The following is a 20,304-nucleotide window of genomic DNA, read 5'->3' on the forward strand; positions in this document are numbered from 1 at the left end:
GCTCCACCGAGATTCGATCTCAGAACGCTGGATTCAAAGCCCAGAGTGCTGACCATTACACCATGGAACCGAAACTGCTTGGTTGGAGGCCAACTTGGAAACAGATAGCTCTCTGGCTGTGGGGAACCAGTTATACAGAGAGGTTGGATCCCAGTGATTTTTGGTCAATGGCCCGTCTCAAAAAAGGGAAAAGTGTGGGAGATGTTGCTGAAACCCGGAATCGAACCAGGGACCTTTAAATCTTCAGTCTAACGCTCTCCCAACTGAGCTATTTTGGCTACAACAAACCTCTGCTTAGCAAGCAGGGATTTCAGTGAGATCACCCTACTCTTTGTCGGAGCTAAAGAAAAGAGCAGAGATGAGCCCCCAGACAATAAAAACAGATGGCCAGTACTGCGGTCGAACCCGCGACCTTGGCGTTATTAGCACCACGCTCTAACCAGCTGAGCTAACTTAGCCATCCATGTCTGCCTGATTGGAAAAAACCTGCCATAATGTTTGTGAATGCAATGAGACAATAAAGCTTCACGTTTTAACCTGAACAAGGGCTCGTCCGGGATTTGATCCCGGGACCTCTCGCACCCAAAGCGAGAATCATACCCCTAGGGCAAGCAAAGTCCTCGAGACAGTGTGAAAGGCTAACGAATGCAAGTTGGCCTCTTAATTGACCTAAAAATGGGGCTGTATCTAACATGTAGAGGGATGTTAGGTAGGACAGCTGAAACGGTCAGATGTCACTTAGACCAGCGGGTCTCAATTCCAGTCCCGGAAGGGAGGAGGCCAACTTGGAAACAGATAGCTCTCTGGCTGTGGGGAAGCAGTTATACCTGTTCCTCTGGGTGTAACGGGACACAGAAGCAGCAGCGCTGGAGCAGGCGCTGGAGCAGGCGGAGCTGGGCCTGCACCGGATGTCAAAGCACCAGAAGATGGAATCACCATCGACACAGTCATGTCTGGGTTAAGGACTAGTGTGCCTAACAGTGACCCAGGTGCTGAAATGGGCTGCACAACTCCTGCTGCTGTGAGGACGGGTGCGATAGGGCACTCCTATTTGGCAGAAGTGGGCCGGCGACCCGGTCGCAGAATTGGAGCCTGTCCTTCTCGATTTGGCGGAAGGATAAATTGATGTTTTGGGCCTGATGTTGATGGCACGTCATCCAATTTTTCCCTCGGCAGAGGAAGCTGCGTATCAGCCACATCAATTGGGTCAGATGGAGTCAGTCCCTGGGCGAGGACACTCATTTCCTGATTTTTCTGCTGCCGTTGAAACCTGAAAGTAAATTACTTGTAATATATATATATATATATGTATATATATATATATATATATATATATATATATATATATATATATGTGTGTGTGTGTGTGTGTGTGTGTGTGTGTACAGAAGTATTCAGTTCCCTGGAACCAAATAATGTGCCTTGCTTACCACTGAATGAGTGTCCTCTGGTTCAGCTCAAACAGCTGGATCATTGTTTCATCCATCAGCCTTCGACTGTTAAGCACCAGGTCTCGGATGTGGTGGTAATCTGAAAGGATTTTAGACCACCTGGGGGTGCAAACTCCAGCCTTCTTGGTCGGTGACTTGTGTAAAGCACACAGCTTCATACAAATGGCCTCAACCAAGCGGCTGGTGCTGGGCCACTGTGCTGGACCCCCAGGATGTCCAATCAGACACCGTTTCACACTCTCCACACCTGGTGTGACTTCGGTGCCTTAAAGCGCCCATGTGTCAGCTGAGGCTGATGTCGAGGCTGATAGTTGACCTGCTGTTTATCAACGTCAGGGAGAGCTGTCCACAGCTGGATGGCCTCTGTCACCTGCAGGTCGGTGAGGTAAGGAGCCTCACGAAGACCCACCAGGAAACCAGCCAGATCCTGGACCTTGTCCCACCCAGCGATGCCATCAGGTCCAATGACTGCTCCCTAGTAAATGCAGATTAGTGTTAATATACACTTTCAGTCAAAAGCCTTTGAACAGAAATATTTTTTTACATTTTTTAAAGAATTCTGCTCGACAAGCCTGCATTTATTTTATTCAAATACAACAAAAGCCATTATATTGTGAAATAATTTTACTATTTAAAATAAAAATGCTTTCTATTTGAATATAGTTTAAAGTGTAAGTTATTTCTGTGATGCAGAGCTGTATTTTCAGCATCATTCCTCCAGTCTTCAGTGTCACATGATCTTCAGAAATCATTCAGATATCCTGATTTGTTCTTCTAGAAACCTTTTTTTATTGATATTATTATCAATATTTAGAACAGTTGTGTACATTTTGTTCAAGATTCTTTGATGAATAGAAGGATCCAAGATAAGAGTTTATCTGTAATAAAAAGCTTTTTTAACATTATACACTATACCATCCAAAAGTGTGGAGTCAGAACATTTAAATCATTATATATTTAGTATTAAATTATAGAAATTAATACTTTTATTTAGCAAGGACGCATTAAATAGATGATAAAGACATTTATAATGTTACAATATATACTGAACTTTCTATTCATCAAAGAAACCTAAACAAAAAATCTCTAGGAGCTATTTTTATTCAAATGGATAGCAGTTATTTTAAATAGTAAAAATATTTCAAAATATTACTGCTTTTGTTGTATTTTGAATCAAATAAATGCAGGCTTAAAAAAAAACACCTTGCTTGTAGTGTATTTGGAATAAAACGAGACTGAAACAAAATAAAGCCCTTAGAGTGTCTTACCTGAGCCTCGCCGGAGACACTGCTTCCAGTGTCAGATGGCTGTGACAGCACTGAAGAGGCAGGGGCGAGATGCTGTCCCTCTCCTCCAGATGATGTGGACGGCTCAGCCAGTGATGCTGGGGACTGAGGCAGAGGCAAAGATGAGGGGCTGTTTCTGAGATCACGGCAGGGGTCATCCTCATACAGCACTGGAACTGTGATGTCCTCCATGCTCTCTTGCTCAAACCCCTCATCTAGCAGGTCCTGATCATCAACCTCCTCCACCAGCCGGTCTTCCTCCTCTGGGTTCTGGAGCACTGGAGTCAGTGTTTTGCCAGTCTGGCTGTAAAGGTACTCGATTCCCAGCAATTCACCTACAATAATAAAATAATAAAAAAAGAAAAAAAGTGCTCTTAATAATTTATCAAGTACATTGGAGGCTAAATAGATAACTTAATAGAATATTGCAAAAGAACAAGTTAAATTTCTTACCTGTATATGCTCCAGGAGGGCGATAGCGCTCATCCCAGGGCTTCCCAAAGACTGTTCGGCTTAGCCGGTCCACAGCCTCTCTCATGGCACTGCCATATGTCCGAATGGAGGACGCCCGTTTTATGGCATCTTCCATTCGGTCATCATTCCAACGCATCAAGCCCTCAAGGAGATAGGCCTGAAAATGCGCATCGCTGGCACTGGTTCCTAAAAGTTAAATAATATAAAAAAATATATAAAAAAGGGTTTTATATGTCACATATGTACAATATATGTACTACACATAAGGTGCTCTGATGTAACTTGTATACTACATTTAATAGAGTTGTGTAACTAAATTAAAAATGATTGTCACTTATTCCTGTATTACTAGTGACTTGTTAGTCAAGACAGCTTTGTCAATGCTAATGACATTAAAAAGTAATTGTAATGTAGAGTGTGACATTTATTAATGCGGCATTACTTTAAAGTGATGGAAGCAGTTACAGTGCTTATATTTTCTACAGAAAAATAATAATCCATATGCATGTAATACCTGGAATAAAACGGTTCAGGTGGAGGTGGAACGACTCCAAGGAGGTAGAGCCACGAGCACACCTGTAGCAGCACAGCTCCACGCTGCCTTTCTTCAGTGTCCCTGTCTTCATGTACAGCGGAAAGTCCTCTGGGTCTTGTATACACTGGACGTGCTTGCGCTGTTCCTTCCATATCTGCTGGATCCGTTCGTGGTCCAGCAGAGGAACTCCCAGGGTGTCCTTCCCATCCGCACTGTCAAACTGATCAATCAGTGACCCAATCAATCTGGCGGTCTCCTCCACCCCCCTGGTCCTCCTCCGGCAGTGCAGTGCCAACTCCCTCCGGGTAATGCGAGCACTGACCGCCTTTTCTGAGATGTGGCCAGTCTTCTTTGCCGCCAGGTCACTCTCTTTTGCAGAGCGAAGAGCAGCCACATCCTCTGGATCCCACTGAAAGATGCACGTGGACAGACGTGCCATGAAGATCCCGTAGAGTGGATGAGCCTCTGTCGTGACACCTGCAGCAAATCGCCGCATGAAGTGCCAGATGTCGAGGCGCACTACAAGCTCATCCCACTCCGAAAACATGATCTTCACCCGCGATTGGCCATACTGACTGCAGCAGTCCCTGTCCACGTACATCACTTTTGGGGCTGCCTCTCCTGCCTCTCGGTAGCGTTTCATCAGACCAGCTGCCATGGAGTCCAGTCCATGTCCCTCGGCAGCTGTCAGCACAGAGACAAGGACCTGGCCGTGTTCATTTCCGACATTTGTGCACCAGGCAGCTGTTCCTGAAGCAGCACCGGCAAGTTTCTTTGTGACCTATTGGGAAAAATAAAAGATGTGCTCTTTATGTACGCACATCACACACATATCCATATCTGGCAAATTTCTGGATATAAACAGGGCTTTGATACCTTTTTTGTCGAATCCATCTTGAGAACACAGCCAAAGACAGATGTTAATTTGGCCTTGACCTCGTGCAGTCGCCCCAGAACATCCCTGGCATACACGGCTAACAGCCACTTAGGTTTAGGCAGGGCAGGTAAAAGTGGAGGACCAGCAAACACAGGAGGCTGCACAAGGGAGGACCTTGTGAATGGTTCGCAGGCAGTCAGGTACTGCAAGACACGCTGTGTCCATGCCTCACTGTGCTGTTCCATCAGCTTCCTGTAAAGCTGAGTCACACTGTTGCCCAGTGTCCTCTCCCTCATCATCCTCAGCACCCGGTTGTCACATGAGTATCTAAGGAAACAACAGTATAATCATGCAAATGCTTTAGTTGGTAAAAAATAACCCATATAAAAGCACCTAATAATGAATGATTGTCATTATGAATTACCTGTATGTCAGCAAAGCTGGAAACTGACTGCGGTGGCCCATATCCAGCTGTCCTAGGATGTCCTCAGACCAGGCAGGATATTTCTTTTTGCAGCGTTTGCACTCCAGATACTCAGTGGCAAGGTCATACCACCCGTCGATGTCCACGACCTTACGCACGGTACGGTAAATTCCTGCCGCTGTTAGTCTGTGCTTACCACAGTCTGGGCGAACACAGACAAGAGGAAATAACCACATCTTCAGCGGCATCCATAAGAAAAGGGGCCGACAGAAGAAGAGGTCAGGTGAGGCAGGGGGCTGAGTGTTTATTAAAGGGGGCTGAGGAGGATACCACCAAAGTTTCAGCTGGGACACTAGTTCTGACTTGCCGGTTCGTGGGTTGGCCTTAAATAGTGTGTTCCGGATCCACTCATGCTGGAAAGGTGGAAGTTGATCTTTCCAGTGACTTGGAAGCTCAGCTGGTGGCTGGTGATGTGAAGGAGCTGGTGCCTTGGCAGTTTCCACTGATGGAGATGGACCAGCACAGTCCTCTGAGTGAATAGTAAAAAAAAAGCAATAAGGATGACTGTTGCATTTGATAGTAATATGCCATAAATGCAGCGCTCAAACAGCCTGCAAAGCACAATTTTTGGACAAGTATTCATAAATATTATGTTATATTTAGGAAAGAGAGTGAAGAAAGTGGTACTAGTGTTAAGGAAGCAAAGAACACAGCATACACTATATTAATTTAAGGAGAATGAGGATCAGATGGAATGGAGGAAGGAAAATGTGGTGTGATGAATTAACTGTAAAGCAACGAAGCCCACGGACATGAAGCATACACACAGATAGAGTAAGGAAAAACTGTTCCTCTAATCATTAGAACAATGAATCTCCACCACCCTGTCTGCTCAGGGAGAGCTGAAGAGTGTGTGAGAAGAGCAAGCGGTGTGAAAAAGTTATCTGGTGATTATCTAACAACGGGTAAGTTCGGAAACGCAAATAAATAAACTGACACCTTGGAACATCCTTACGGTTTTGAAGAAGTGCACTCAAAGAAAGCATCCCGCTTGAGGCATGATATGATATAATTCTGTATTGTAAACAAAACATATTTTAAAATGTTGATTATTTTCCCCCAAGAAATAACGCTTCTCAGTGTGTTTTCACAAAACATTCTTGTAATATGTGCATTTGTGTCATATGCCACACCTGTATTTAGCTGTGCTTCACATTGTGATGCAGCAAATACCAGCTCCTCATCGTCATCTTCTGCAATGGGAACGGACTTGCCTGGAGCATAAATGTTAAAACTATCATTGTGAACAATACACAGAGACAAACATATGTAAGATGGTGCTTACTTACCAGTAGCGAAAAGCTGCATGGGGGGCAAATGTTTGGCTGGGGGTTCTGCTGCTGGAGGAGGTAAAGTGGACTGCAATAATGGATCTGGAAACGGCAAGTTGACAAGTTTGCCATAATGATAAATTAATATATGTAGAAATGCTTTAGGTAAAATTCTATATTCACACTCCTACTCACAGGGTTTAACTGGTGACGTGAGTTTTTTCGCCAGCTGTGAAGGCGACAAATTTTTGCCACGTGCCAACAGCGCTTTCACAGTTGCGGTTTTCTGTACACCAGTTTGGATAGCTGCAGGTGGAGGTGCAGTGGTTGCAGAAGCACTGGAGGTTGCAGCGTGAGGTGCAGGCTGACGTACGCTGGTGCCCACAGCAGAAGCCCGTCTTTTCAGGACATATGTCTTGAAAATGGCCATGTTGGTTTTGGGCCTGGCATCTGCCTTAACGAGGTACCTGATGAGGGCTTGAGCCTCCTTGCTCTGGTACTCATAAACATCTTTCATGGACCGACCCTGGAAGTCACCAAACTCCACCATCAAGCAGCCCTGGTCTCCAGTTGCCCGGGCTTCTGCCTGCATTTCCTGCTTCCTCTGATACTTCTCCACTTCTTCTGCCATCTCTCTAATTTGAGAAGTGTACTGTAGGAACAGTTGTTTATTTTCTGACAGGGGTGTTGTCTGCGTCGTCTCATTGGAAATGCTGAGCACCAAATACACGGCATAACCCAGAGAGTTTTCCAGGAGCCATCTAAATCTCTGGCCCTGGTACTTCCCAAACTGAAGTTTGCAGTGAGCCAGTACTAAAAACTGGTCACTGGGGTCTCCACCGTTTGTGCTGACAAAAGTACTGGCCTCTGACAGCACCTCCTCCTTAGGTTTGGCCCTTCCAGACTCCACATTTTCAAGGCGCCTCGCCTCCGCCGAAGGTGCCATGATGAGTCGGCTTGATGTTGCCGATTGCCGTTGAAAAGAGGGATATGCATACATTTTCTGAAATGAAAATCAGAAAAAGACTACTACCTTTTGCAATCTAAAAGACACCTGTATGTTAAGTGTGTAACAATAATTTAACAAGCTACGCATAAACTATATTACTGTGGTAATAAACATGGCCATGACATAAACTGTCCTGAAGATGAGTTTTCTACAAAGGACAGGAATCCCTGACATATAAAATATGTAACGTCAATATGAAGTCTGAAATTTCCTTTTATTTTCAATGCTGTCATCTTAAACCATGATTACACACACACCAGGCTACAAAATATTACATTAAATATATTATACTTCAAATGTTGTCATCTTACCCCAGGGTTACACCAGGTGCTTTTACCTCTTAAAATCTCAGCCATTTTTCTGTGTTTTTAACTTTCTGGTCTACCTAAATTAAAATGAGCACTATTCCCACATACTTTGGCCCATATGGATACATTTGGCCTTTTTTTGTTTGTTTTTAGTTAAGACTCTCAATGTTTTTTTATAAAAAAAGTCATTATTATTACATTATTTTAGAAAATATCAATTATTTCTTGGTAAATGCAGTTTTCCATATCTCCACAACAATTTGGTAATGATTTTTACAATTAAAATGTGTGTGTGTTATTATGTGTTAATACCAAATATAAATGTAAATAGTTTAATCATTATTTTCATTCATAGGGCCCAGAAACCATGATTTCTTAGACAATAAACACATCATTGTTGACAGTAGCATAGCTTAATTAGCTGACGGTCGATAAATTTAACTTATCTGATCATTTATCATGTGAAAAGTTACAGGTTCACAGGTACTGAAGAAAGCATGAACTGTACATGCCAGCTAGCTATACTGACACGATTCATTTTCCAAAAATACACACTGTATATGAACAAATAATGACCAGTTTTCAATGAATGAAGTAATAGCCTTACCTTTAACAAAGATGACAACAACGGCGATTGGTCAAAAGGAGGCCACAGGAGAGAAACGCGATTGATCAAAAGTAAGCCACGGAAGAGAAACGCGATTGTTCAAAAGTAAGCCACAGGCGAAACGCGATTGGTAAAAAGTAAGCCACAGGCGAAACGCGATTGGTCAAAAGTAAGCCACAGGCGAAATGCGATTGGTCAAAAGTAAGCCACAGGCGAAACGCGATTGGCTCATGTGGGCTTACTTTGTGCTTACTTTGGCTCAGTCGGTGGGAAGCAGTAGGCGCAAGCGAGAGGTAGCGGGATCGATGCCCGCATTCTCCAAGTTGGCTCCTGCCCTTTTACTCACACATCCCTAGATCAGTGGTTTTCAATCCTGTCCTGGAGGCATCCCTGCCCTGCACATTTCGCATTTCCCCTCATCTAACACACCTGTTTCAAATCATCAGCTCATTAGTAGAGACCGCGAGACCTTATTTGGGTGTGTCTAATAAGGGAGACAATAAAAATGTGCAGGGCAGGGGTGCCTCCAGGACAGGTTTGAGAACCACTGCCCTAAAGAAACAGACTGAGCATCGATGCAATGCGGCCAGACTCTCTACGTTAGTTAATTTTTTTGGACTAAAAGGTGCCGAAAAGTATTTCAGACATTGTCCTGCGCAAACTGGTGGCAAAATAGGTCCCACCGAGATTTGAACATGGATCACTTGATTCAGAGTTCAGAGTGCTAACCATTACACCATGGAACCTTAACTGGTGCAGCTGTTGCTCACAGGGCCACAAACACTGGCACCATCTCCAAACTAGTGCTGTTTTATCTTTTCCTGCGGCTAGAAAGCACACAGGATCCACCGAGATTCGAACTCAGATCGCTGGATTCAAAGCCCAGAGTGCTGACCATTACACCATGGAACCGAAACTGCTTGGTTGGAGGCCAACTTGGAAACAGATAGCTCTCTGGCTGTGGGGAAGCAGTTATACAGAGAGGTTGGAACCCAGTGATTTTTGGTCAATGGCCCGCCTCAAAAAAGGGAAAAGTGTGGGAGATGTTGCCAAAACCCGGGATCGAGCCAGGGACCTTTAGATCTTCAGTCTAACACTCTCCCAACTGAGCTATTTCGGCTACAACAAACCTCTGCTTAGCAAGCAGGGATTTCAGTGAGATCACCATACTCTTTGTCGGAGCTGAAGCGCAGAGCAGAGATGAGCCCCCAGTCAATAAAAACAGCTGGCCAGTACGGGGATCGAACCCGCGACCTTGGCGTTATTAGCACCACTCACTAATCAGCTGAGCTAACCGGCCTGGCTTAGCCATTAGTGTCTGCCTGATTGAAAAAAACCAGCTATAATGTTTGTGAATGCAATGAGACAATAAAGCTTCACGTTTCAACCCGAATCAGGTGTGCTAACAAAGAGAGACATGCAAAACATGCAGACCTGGGGGGAGCGAGGACTAGAATTGAGAACCGCTTCCTTAGACTTTAAGTCAGTGTGAGCAAAAGAGGTGAGAAGTTGTCTGCATGATCCGAGTGTTCCAAGGTAGCCTACATAATACAATAATCCATACACATGCATACTGGCGTAACGAGACCGAGAAGGTCCTTAAACACAAAAGCTTAATCTCTTTGTTAATTCGACAACATAATCTCGGCCATTGCAAAGGAGCAAGCCCAGAGGAGGGACAGCCTCTTTGCATCAAACCCGTCATTCCCAGCTATGCTCGTCATTCTTGAAAGGCCAGGGGAATTAGCTGAAATGGTAGAGCGTTCGCTTAGCATTCGAGAGGTAGCGGGATCGATGCCCGCATTCTCCAAGTTGGCTCCTGCCCTTTTACTCACACATCCCTAGATCAGTGGTTTTCAATCCTGTCCTGGAGGCATCCCTGCCCTGCACATTTCGCATTTCCCCTCATCTAACACACCTGTTTCAAATCATCAGCTCATTAGTAGAGACTGCAAGACCTGATTTGGGTGTGTCTAATAAGGGAGACATACAAAATGTTCAGGGCAGGGGTGCCTCCAGGAAAGGTTTGAAAACCATTGCCCTAAAGAGACCGACTGAGCGTTGACGCAATGCTGCCACACTCCGACGTTAGCTTTTTTTGGGCTCACAGCTGCCAAAAGGTATTTCAGACATGGTCCTGTGCAAATTGGTTGCAAAACAGTGCCATTTTACGCACAGTTCCCTAAAGCAGGGGTTTTCAAACCTGTCCTGGAGGCACCCCTGCCCTTCACATTTTGAATGTGTCCCTCATCTAACACACCTGTTTCAAATCATCAGCTCATTAGTAGAGACCGCGAGACCTTATTTGGGTGTGTCTAATAAGGGAGACAATAAAAATGTGCAGGGCAGGTGTGCCTCCAGGACAGGTTTGAGAACCACTGCCCTAAAGAGACAGACTGAGCATCGATGCAATGCGGCCACGCTCTCTACGTTAGTTAATTTTTTTGGACTAAAAGGTGCCGAAAAGTATTTCAGACATTGTCCTGCGCAAACTGGTGGCAAAATAGGTCCCACCGAGATTTGAACATGGATCACTTGATTCAGAGTCCAGAGTGCTAACCATTACACCATGGAACCTTAACTGTTGCAGCTGTTGCTCACAGGGCCACAAACACTGGCACCATCTCCAAACTAGTGCTGTTTTATCTTTTCCTGCGGCAAGAAAGCACACAGGCTCCACCGAGATTCGAACTCAGATCGCTGGATTCAAAGCCCAGAGTGCTGACCATTACAACATGGAACCAAAACTGCTTGGTTGGAGGCCAACTTGGAAACAGATAGCTCTCTGGCTGTGGGGAAGCAGTTATACAGAGAGGTTGGAACCCAGTGATTTTTGGTCAATGGCCCGCCTCAAAAAAGGGAAAAGTGTGGGAGATGTTGCCGAAACCCAGGATGGAACCAGGGACCTTTAGATTTTCAGTCTAACGCTCTCCCAACTGAGCTATTTCGGCTACAACAAACCTCTGCTTAGCAAGCAGTGATTTCAGTGAGATCACCCTACTCTTTGTCGGAACTGAAGAGCAGAGATGAGCCCCCAGACAATAAAAACAGCTGGCCAGTACGGGGATCGAACCCGCGACCTTGGCGTTATTAGCACCACGCTCTAACCAGCTGAGCTAACCGGCCTGGCTTAGCCATCCATGTCTGCCTGATTGGAAAAAAACTTCCATAATGTTTGTGAATGCAATGAGACAATAAAGCTTCACGTTTTAACCTGAACAAGGGCTCGTCCGGGATTTGATCCTCGAGACAGTGTGAAAGGCTAACGAATGCAAGTTGGCCTCTTAATTGACCTAAAAATGGGGCTGTATCTAACATGTAGAGGGATGTTAGGGAGGACAGCTGAAACGGTCAGATGTCACTTAGACCAGCGGGTCTCAATTCCAGTCCTCGCGCCCCCTGCTCTTCACATTTTGTAAGTTTCTTGTATAGCTTCAGACATTTGTTCTATTCGAACGTAAGTGCCCTGAGAACTGGACATCACATGACAGCCCTCCGTGATTCAATTTCAAAGAATATGTATATGTTCAATTCATAGTGAGTAATACAGTGGTGTATCGAGGTATACAGAGGTAAAGGATGTCACACTTCTCCATGTGTGAAGAAGTTGCGCAGCACAAATCCGTGAACCAATGTTCCAAAGTGAAGTATACTTTGACGGATTTCCCCTGCTCAGGGAGTGGGGAGCAATGAACACTGTGTAGGGACCATGTCAATCACTAGGAGCTCACTTCTAATGAGCTGATTATCCGAATCAGGTGTGCTAACAAAGAGAGACATGCAAAACATGCAGACCTGGGGGAGCGAGGAATAGAATTGAGAACCGCTTCCTTAGACTTTAAGTCAGTGTGAGCAAAAGAGGTGAGAAGTTGTCTGCATGACCCGAGTGTTCCAAGGTAGCCTACATAATACAAGAATCCATACACATGCATACTGGCGTAACAAGACCGAGAAGGTCCTGCGCAAACTGGTGGCAAAATAGGTCCCACCGAGATTTGAACTCGGATCACTGGATTCAGAGTCCAGAGTGCTAACCATTACACCATGGAACCTTAACTGGTGCAGCTGTTGCTCACAGGGCCACAAACACTGGCACCATCGCCAAACTAGTGCTGTTTTATCTTTTCCTGCGGCAAGAAAGCACACAGGCTCCACCGAGATTCGAACTCAGATCGCTGGCTTAGCCATCCATGTCTGCCTGATTGGAAAAAACCTGCCATAATGTTTGTGAATGCAATGAGACAATAAAGCTTCACGTTTTAACCTGAACAAGGGCTCGTCCGGGATTTGAACCCAGGACCTCTCGCACCCAAAGCAAGAATCATACCCCTAGACCAACTAGCCTTCTTTCCCTAATCCAAGGAAAAAGAGCTATTCCAGCATCAACAAAAGAAGGAACATGAACTAACGTGGAAGCAATCAAAGTCCTCGAGACAGTGTGAAAGGCTAACGAATGCAAGTTGGCCTCTTAATTGACCTAAAAATGGGGCTGTATCTAACATGTAGAGGGATGTTAGGGAGGACAGCTGAAATGGTCAGATGTCACTTAGACCAGCGGGTCTCAATTCCAGTCCTCGCGCCCCCTGCTCTACACATTTTGTAAGTTTCTTGTATAGCTTCAGACATTTGTTCCATTCGAACGTAAGTGCCCTGAGAACTGGACATCACATGACAGCCCTCCGTGATTCAAGTTCAAAGCGTATGTATATGTTCAATTCATAGTGAGTAATACAGTGGTGTATCGAGGTATACAGAGGTAAAGGATGTCACACTTCTCCATGTGTGAAGAAGTTGCGCAGCACAAATCCGTGAACCAATGTTCCAAAGTGAAGTATTCTTTGACGGATTTCCCCTGCTCAGGGAGTGGGGAGCAATGAACACTGTGTAGGGACCATGTCAATCACTAGGAGCTCACTTCTAATGAGCTGATTATCCGAATCAGGTGTGCTAACAAAGAGAGACATGCAAAACATGCAGACCTGGGGGAGCGAGTACTAGAATTGAGAACCGCTTCCTTAGACTTTAAGTCAGTGTGAGCAAAAGAGGTGAGAAGTTGTCTGCATGACCCGAGTGTTCCAAGGTAGCCTACATAATACAAGAATCCATACACATGCATACTGGCGTAACAAGACCGAGAAGGTCCTGCGCAAACTGGTGGCAAAATAGGTCCCACCGAGATTTGAACTCGGATCACTGGATTCAGAGTCCAGAGTGCTAACCATTACACCATGGAACCTTAACTGGTGCAGCTGTTGCTCACAGGGCCACAAACACTGGCACCATCGCCAAACTAGTGCTGTTTTATCTTTTCCTGCGGCAAGAAAGCACACAGGCTCCACCGAGATTCGAACTCAGATCGCTGGATTCAAAGCCCAGAGTGCTGACCATTACACCATGGAACCAAAACTGCTTGGTTGGAGGCCAACTTGGAAACAGATAGCTCTCTGGCTGTGGGGAAGCAGTTATACAGAGAGGTTGGAACCCAGTGATTTTTTGTCAATGGCCCGCCTCAAAAAATGGAAAATTTTGGGAGATGTTGCCGAAACCCGGGATCGAACCAGGGACCTTCAGATCTTCAGTCTAACGCTCTCCCAACTGAGCTATTTCGGCTACAACAAACCTCTGCTTAGCAAGCAGTGATTTCAGTGAGATCACCCTACTCTTTGTCGGAACTGAAGAGCAGAGCAGAGATGAGCCCCCAGACAATAAAAACAGCTGGACAGTACGGGGATCGAACCCGCAACCATGGCGTTATTAGCACCACGCTCTAACCAGCTGAGCTAACCGGCCTGGCTTAGCCATCAGTGTCTGCCTGATTGAAAAAAACCTGCCATAATGTTTGTGAATCCAATGAGACAATAAAGCTTCACGTTTCAACCCGAATCAGGTGTGCTAACAAAGAGAGACATGCAAAACATGCAGACCTGGGGGGAGCGAGGACTAGAAATGAGAACCGCTTCCTTAGACTTTAAGTCAGTGTGAGCAAAAGAGGTGAAAAGTTGTCTGCATGATCCGAGTGTTCCAAGGTAGCCTACATAATACAAGAATCCATACACATGCATACTGGCGTAACAAGACCGAGAAGGTCCTGCGCAAACTGGTGGCAAAATGGGTCCCACCGAGATTTGAACTCGGATCACTGGATTCAGAGTCCAGAGTGCTAACCATTACACCATGGAACCTTAACTGGTGCAGCTGTTGCTCACAGGACCACAAACACTGGCACCATCGCCAAACTAGTGCTGTTTTATCTTTTCCTGCGGCAAGAAAGCACACAGGCTCCACCGAGATTCGAACTCAGATCGCTGGATTCAAAGCCCAGAGTGCTGACCATTACACCATGGAACCAAAACTGCTTGGTTGGAGGCCAACTTGGAAACAGATAGCTCTCTGGCTGTGGGGAAGCAGTTATACAGAGAGGTTGGAACCCAGTGATTTTTGGTCAATGGCCCGCCTCAAAAAAGGGAAAAGTGTGGGAGATGTTGCCGAAACCCGGGATCGAACCAGGGAATTTCAGATCTTCAGTCTAACGCTCTCCCAACTGAGCTATTTCGGCTACAACAAACCTCTGCTTAGCAAGCAGTGATTTCAGTGAGATCACCCTACTCTTTGTCGGAACTGAAGAGCAGAGCAGAGATGAGCCCCCAGACAATAAAAACAGCTGGCCAGTATGGGGATCGAACCCGCGACCTTGGCGTTATTAGCACCACGCTCTAACCAGCTGAGCTAACCGACCTGGCTTAGCCATCCATGTCTGCCTGATTGGAAAAAACCTGACAATAAAGCTTCACGTTTTAACCTGAACAAGGGCTCGACCGGGATTTGAACCCGGGACCTCTCGCACCCAAAGCGAGAATCATACCCCTAGACCAACAAGCCTTCTTTCCCTAAGCCAAGAAAAAAGAGCTATTCCAGCATCAACAAAAGAAGGAACATGAACTAACGTGGAAGCAATCAAAGTCCTCGAGACAGTGTGAAAGGCTAACGAATGCAAGTTGGCCTCTTAATTGACCTAAAAATGGGGCTGTATCTAACATGTAGAGGGATGTTAGGGAGGACAGCTGAAACAGTCAGATGTCACTTAGACCAGCGGGTCTCAATTCCAGTCCTCGCGCCCCCTGCACTTCACATTTTGTAAGTTTCTTGTATAGCTTCAGACATTTGTTCCATTCGAACGTAAGTGCCCTGAGAACTGGACATCACATGACAGCCCTCCGTGATTCAAGTTCAAAGCGTATGTATATGTTCAATTCATAGTGAGTAATACAGTGGTGTATCGAGGTATACAGAGGTAAAGGATGTCACACTTCTCCATGTGTGAAGAAGTTGCGCAGCACAAATCCGTGAACCAATGTTCCAAAGTGAAGTATACTTTGACGGATTTCCCCTGCTCAGGGAGTGGGGAGCAATGAACACTGTGTAGGGACCATGTCAATCACTAGGAGCTCACTTCTAATGAGCTGATTATCCGAATCAGGTGTGCTAACAAAGAGAGACATGCAAAACATGCAGACCTGGGGGAGCGAGGACTAGAATTGAGAACCGCTTCCTTAGACTTTAAGTCAGTGTGAGCAAAAGAGGTGAGAAGTTGTCTGCATGACCCGAGTGTTCCAAGGTAGCCTACATAATACAAGAATCCATACACATGCATACTGGCGTAACAAGACCGAGAAGGTCCTGCGCAAACTGGTGGCAAAATAGGTCCCACCGAGATGAACTCGGATCACTGGATTCAGAGTCCAGAGTGCTAACCATTACACCATGGAACCTTAACTGGTGCAGCTGTTGCTCACAGGGCCACAAACACTGGCACCATCGCCAAACTAGTGCTGTTTTATCTTTTCCTGCGGCAAGAAAGCACACAGGCTCCACCGAGATTCGAACTCAGATCGCTGGATTCAAAGCCCAGAGTGCTGACCATTACACCATGGAACCAAAACTGCTTGGTTGGAGGCCAACTTGGAAACAGATAGCTCTCTGGCTGTGGGGAAGCAGTTATACAGAGAGGTTGGAACCCAGTGATTTTTGGTCAATGGCCCGCCTCAAAAAAGGGAAAAGTGTGGGAGATGTTGCCGAAACCCGGGATCGAACCAGGGACCTTTAGATCTTCAGTCTAACGCTCTCCCAACTGAGCTATTTCGGCTACAACAAACCTCTGCAAGCAGGGATTTCAGTGAGATCACCCTACACTTTGTCAGAGATGAAGAGCAGAGCAGAGATGAGCCCCCAGACAATAAAAACAGCTGGCCAGTACGGGGATCGAACTCGCGACCTTGGCGTTATTAGCACCAAGCTCTAACCAGCTGAGCTAACCGGCCTGGCTTAGCCATCAGTGTCTGCCTGATTGAAAAAAAAAAACTGCCATAATGTTTGTGAATCCAATGAGACAATAAAGCTTCACGTTTCAACCCGAATCAGGTGTGCTAACAAAGAGAGACATGCAAAACATGCAGACCTGGGGGGAGCGAGGATTAGAATTGAGAACCGCTTCCTTAGACTTTAAGTCAGTGTGAGCAAAAGAGGTGAAAAGTTGTCTGCATGACCCGAGTGTTCCAAGGTAGCCTACATAATACAAGAATCCATACACATGCATACTGGCGTAACAAGACCGAGAAGGTCCTTAAACACAAAAGCTTAATCTCTTTGTTAATTTGACAACATAATCTCGGCCAGTGCAAAGGAGCAAGCCCAGAGGAGGGAAAGCCTCTTTGCATCAAACCCGTCATTCCCAGCTATGCTCGTCATTCTTGAAAGGCCAGGGGAATTAGCTGAAATGGTAGACCGCTCGCTTAGCATTCGAGAGGTAGTGTGATCGATGCCCGCATTCTCCAAGTTGGCTCCTGCCCTTTTACTCACACATCCCTAGATCAGTGGTTTTCAATCCTGTCCTGGAGGCATCCCTGCCCTGCACATTTCGCATTTCCCCTCATCTAACACACCTGTTTCAAATCATCAGCTCATTAGTAGAGACTGCAAGACCTGATTTGGGTGTGTCTAATAAGGGAGACATACAAAATGTTCAGGGCAGGGGTGCCTCCAGGTAAGGTTTGAAAACCATTGCCCTAAAGAGACCGACTGAGCGTTGACGCAATGCTGCCACACTCCCACGTTAGCTTTTTTTGGGCTCACAGCTGCCAAAAAGTATTTCAGACATGGTCCTGTGCAAATTGGTTGCAAAACAGTGCCATTTTACGCACAGTTCCCTAAAGCAGTGGTTTTCAAACCTGTCCTGGAGGCACCCCTGCCCTTCACATTTTGAATGTTTCCCTCATCTAACACACCTGTTTCAAATCATCAGCTCATTAGTAGAGACCGCGAGACCTTATTTGGGTGTGTCTAATAAGGGAGACAATAAAAATGTGCAGGGCAGGGGTGCCTCCAGGACAGGTTTGAGAACCACTGCCCTAAAGAGACAGACTGAGCATCGATGCAATGCGGCCACACTCTCTACGTTAGTTAATTTTTTTGGACTAAAAGGTGCCGAAAAGTATTTCAGACAATGTCCTGCGCAAACTGGTGGCAAAATAGGTCCCACCGAGATTTGAACTCGGATCACTGGATTCAGAGTCCAGAGTGCTAACCATTACACCATGGAACCTTAACTGGTGCAGCTGTTGCTCACAGGGCCACAAACACTGGCACCATCGTCAAACTAGTGCTGTTTTATCTTTTCCTGCGGCAAGAAAGCACACAGGCTCCACCGAGATTCGATCTCAGATCGCTGGATTCAAAGCCCAGAGTGCTCACCATTACACCATGGAACCGAAACTGCTTGGTTGGTGGCCAACTTGGAAACAGATAGCTCTCTGGCTGTGGGGAAGCAGTTATACAGAGAGGTTGGAACCCAGTGGTTTTTGGTCAATGGCCCGCTTTAAAAAAAGGGAAAAGTGTGGGAGATGTTGCCGAAACCCGGGATCGAACTAGGGACCTTTAGATCTTCAGTCTAACGCTCTCCCAACTGAGCTATTTTGGCTACAACAAACCTCTGCTTAGCAAGCAGGGATTTCAGTGAGATCACCCTACTCTTTGTCGGAGCTGAAGAGCAGAGCAGAGATGAGCCCCCAAACAATAAAAACAGCTGGCCAGTACGAGGATCGAACCCGCGACCTTGGAGTTATTAGCACCACGCTCTAACCAGCTGAGCTAACTTAGCCATCCGTGTCTGCCTGATTGGAAAAAACCTGCCATAACGTTTGTGAATGCAACGAGACAATAAAGCTTCACGTTTTAACCTGAACAAGGGCTCGTCTGGGATTTGGACCCGGGACCTCTCGCACCCAAAGCGAGAATCATACCCCTAGACCAACGAGCCTTCTTGCCCAAAGCCAAGAAAAAAGAGCTATTTCAGCATCAACAAAAGAAGGAACATGAACTAATGTGGAAGCAATCAAAGTCCTCGAGACAGTGTGAAAGGCTAACGAATGCAAGTTGGCCTCTTAATTGACCTAAAAATGGGGCTGTATCTAACATGTAGAGGGATGTTAGGGAGGACAGCTGAAACGGTCAGATGTCACTTTGACCAGCAGGTCTCAATTCCAGTCCCGGAAGGGAGGAGGCCAACTTGGAAACAGATAGCTCTCTGGCTGTGGGGAAGCAGTTATACCTGTTCCTCTGGGTGTAACGGGTTTGCCTGGACCGGATGTCAAAGCACCAGAAGATGGAATCACCATCGACACAGTCATGTCTGGGTTAAGGACTAGTGTGCCTAACAGTGACCCAGGTGCTGAAATGGGCTGCACAACTCCTGCTGCTGTGGGGACGGGTGCGATAGGGCACTCCCTTTTGGCAGAAGTGGGCCGGCGACCCGGTCGCAGAATTGGAGCCTGTCCTTCTCGATTTGGCGGAAGGATAAATTGATGTTTTGGGCCTGATGTTGATGGCACGTCATCCCATTTTTCCCTCGGCAGAGGAAGCTGCGTATCAGCCACATCAATTGGGTCAGATGGAGTCAGTCCCTGGGCGAGGACACTCATTTCCTGATTCTTCTGCTGCCGTTGAAACCTGAAAGTAAATTACTTGTAAAATATATATATATATATATATATATATATATATATATATATATATATATATATATATATATATATATGTGTGTGTGTGTGTGTGTGTGTGTGTACAGAAGTATTCAGTTCCCTTGAACCAAATAATGTGCCTTGCTTACCACTGAATGAGTGTCCTCTGGTTCAGCTCAAACAGCTGGATCATTGTTTCATCCATCAGCCTTCGACTGTTAAGCACCAGGTCTCAGATGTGGTGGTAATCTGAAAGGATTTTAGACCACCTGGGGGTGCAAACTCCAGCCTTCTTGGTCGGTGACTTGTGTAAAGCACACAGCTTCATACAAATGGCCTCAACCAAGCGGCTGGTGCTGGGCCACTGTGCTGGACCCCCAGGATGTCCAATCAGACACCGTTTCACACTCTCCACACCCGGTGTGACTCCGGACCGCTTCGGTGCCTTAAAGCGCCCATGTGTCAGCTGAGGCTGATGTCGAGGCTGATAGTTGACCCGCTGTTTATCAACATCAGGGAGAGCTGTCCACAGCTGGATGGCCTCTGTCACCTGCAGGTCGGTGAGGTGAGGAGCCTCACGAAGACCCACCAGGAAACCAGCCAGATCCTGGACCTTGTCCCACCCAGCGATGCCATCAGGTCCAATGACTGCTCCCTAGTAAATGCAGATTAGTGTTAATATACACTTTCAGTTAAAAGCCTTTGAACAGAAATATTTTTTTACATTTTTTAAAAGAATTCTGCTCAACAAGCCTGCATTTATTTTATTCAAATACAACAAAAGCCATTATATTGTGAAATAATTTTACTATTTAAAATAAAAATGCTTTCTATTTGAATATAGTTTAAAGTGTAAGTTATTTCTGTGATGCACAGCTGTATTTTCAGCATCATTCCTGAGTCTTCAGTGTCACATGATCTTCAGAAATCATTCAGATATCCTGATTTGTTGTTCTAGAAACCTTTTTTTATTGATATTATTATCATCAA

The 20,304-nt window shown here is 45.8% G+C and overlaps 21 non-coding genes across 21 annotated transcripts; all 21 read right to left on the reverse strand.

Annotated features, from left to right (window-relative positions):
- Nucleotides 1–205: 205 nt before the first annotated feature.
- On the reverse strand, nucleotides 206–278 carry trnaf-gaa (transfer RNA phenylalanine (anticodon GAA)). Its single transcript has one exon. It is a non-coding gene; the product is annotated as a tRNA-Phe (tRNA).
- Nucleotides 279–9,142: 8,864 nt separating this feature from the next.
- trnaq-uug (transfer RNA glutamine (anticodon UUG)) lies at nucleotides 9,143–9,214 on the reverse strand. The gene has a single exon. It is a non-coding gene; the product is annotated as a tRNA-Gln (tRNA).
- Nucleotides 9,215–9,349: 135 nt separating this feature from the next.
- Nucleotides 9,350–9,422, reverse strand: trnaf-gaa (transfer RNA phenylalanine (anticodon GAA)). The gene has a single exon. It is a non-coding gene; the product is annotated as a tRNA-Phe (tRNA).
- A 1,758-nt stretch (nucleotides 9,423–11,180) lies between these two features.
- On the reverse strand, nucleotides 11,181–11,253 carry trnaf-gaa (transfer RNA phenylalanine (anticodon GAA)). Its single transcript has one exon. It is a non-coding gene; the product is annotated as a tRNA-Phe (tRNA).
- A 101-nt stretch (nucleotides 11,254–11,354) lies between these two features.
- On the reverse strand, nucleotides 11,355–11,428 carry trnai-aau (transfer RNA isoleucine (anticodon AAU)). Its single transcript has one exon. It is a non-coding gene; the product is annotated as a tRNA-Ile (tRNA).
- An 854-nt stretch (nucleotides 11,429–12,282) lies between these two features.
- Nucleotides 12,283–12,354, reverse strand: trnaq-cug (transfer RNA glutamine (anticodon CUG)). The gene has a single exon. It is a non-coding gene; the product is annotated as a tRNA-Gln (tRNA).
- Nucleotides 12,355–13,466: 1,112 nt separating this feature from the next.
- trnaq-cug (transfer RNA glutamine (anticodon CUG)) lies at nucleotides 13,467–13,538 on the reverse strand. Its single transcript has one exon. It is a non-coding gene; the product is annotated as a tRNA-Gln (tRNA).
- A 94-nt stretch (nucleotides 13,539–13,632) lies between these two features.
- On the reverse strand, nucleotides 13,633–13,704 carry trnaq-uug (transfer RNA glutamine (anticodon UUG)). The gene has a single exon. It is a non-coding gene; the product is annotated as a tRNA-Gln (tRNA).
- A 135-nt stretch (nucleotides 13,705–13,839) lies between these two features.
- Nucleotides 13,840–13,912, reverse strand: trnaf-gaa (transfer RNA phenylalanine (anticodon GAA)). Its single transcript has one exon. It is a non-coding gene; the product is annotated as a tRNA-Phe (tRNA).
- Nucleotides 13,913–14,018: 106 nt separating this feature from the next.
- trnai-aau (transfer RNA isoleucine (anticodon AAU)) lies at nucleotides 14,019–14,092 on the reverse strand. Its single transcript has one exon. It is a non-coding gene; the product is annotated as a tRNA-Ile (tRNA).
- Nucleotides 14,093–14,412: 320 nt separating this feature from the next.
- Nucleotides 14,413–14,484, reverse strand: trnaq-cug (transfer RNA glutamine (anticodon CUG)). The gene has a single exon. It is a non-coding gene; the product is annotated as a tRNA-Gln (tRNA).
- A 94-nt stretch (nucleotides 14,485–14,578) lies between these two features.
- Nucleotides 14,579–14,650, reverse strand: trnaq-uug (transfer RNA glutamine (anticodon UUG)). The gene has a single exon. It is a non-coding gene; the product is annotated as a tRNA-Gln (tRNA).
- Nucleotides 14,651–14,785: 135 nt separating this feature from the next.
- trnaf-gaa (transfer RNA phenylalanine (anticodon GAA)) lies at nucleotides 14,786–14,858 on the reverse strand. The gene has a single exon. It is a non-coding gene; the product is annotated as a tRNA-Phe (tRNA).
- Nucleotides 14,859–14,964: 106 nt separating this feature from the next.
- trnai-aau (transfer RNA isoleucine (anticodon AAU)) lies at nucleotides 14,965–15,038 on the reverse strand. The gene has a single exon. It is a non-coding gene; the product is annotated as a tRNA-Ile (tRNA).
- Nucleotides 15,039–15,109: 71 nt separating this feature from the next.
- On the reverse strand, nucleotides 15,110–15,181 carry trnap-ugg (transfer RNA proline (anticodon UGG)). The gene has a single exon. It is a non-coding gene; the product is annotated as a tRNA-Pro (tRNA).
- A 984-nt stretch (nucleotides 15,182–16,165) lies between these two features.
- Nucleotides 16,166–16,237, reverse strand: trnaq-uug (transfer RNA glutamine (anticodon UUG)). The gene has a single exon. It is a non-coding gene; the product is annotated as a tRNA-Gln (tRNA).
- Nucleotides 16,238–16,372: 135 nt separating this feature from the next.
- Nucleotides 16,373–16,445, reverse strand: trnaf-gaa (transfer RNA phenylalanine (anticodon GAA)). Its single transcript has one exon. It is a non-coding gene; the product is annotated as a tRNA-Phe (tRNA).
- Nucleotides 16,446–16,546: 101 nt separating this feature from the next.
- Nucleotides 16,547–16,620, reverse strand: trnai-aau (transfer RNA isoleucine (anticodon AAU)). Its single transcript has one exon. It is a non-coding gene; the product is annotated as a tRNA-Ile (tRNA).
- A 1,208-nt stretch (nucleotides 16,621–17,828) lies between these two features.
- Nucleotides 17,829–17,900, reverse strand: trnaq-cug (transfer RNA glutamine (anticodon CUG)). Its single transcript has one exon. It is a non-coding gene; the product is annotated as a tRNA-Gln (tRNA).
- Nucleotides 17,901–17,994: 94 nt separating this feature from the next.
- Nucleotides 17,995–18,066, reverse strand: trnaq-uug (transfer RNA glutamine (anticodon UUG)). Its single transcript has one exon. It is a non-coding gene; the product is annotated as a tRNA-Gln (tRNA).
- Nucleotides 18,067–18,202: 136 nt separating this feature from the next.
- Nucleotides 18,203–18,275, reverse strand: trnaf-gaa (transfer RNA phenylalanine (anticodon GAA)). Its single transcript has one exon. It is a non-coding gene; the product is annotated as a tRNA-Phe (tRNA).
- Nucleotides 18,276–20,304: the final 2,029 nt, after the last annotated feature.

The sequence above is a fragment of the Carassius carassius genome, chromosome 8 (genome assembly GCF_963082965.1).
Source record: "Carassius carassius chromosome 8, fCarCar2.1, whole genome shotgun sequence".
Classification (NCBI taxonomy): domain Eukaryota; kingdom Metazoa; phylum Chordata; class Actinopteri; order Cypriniformes; family Cyprinidae; genus Carassius; species Carassius carassius.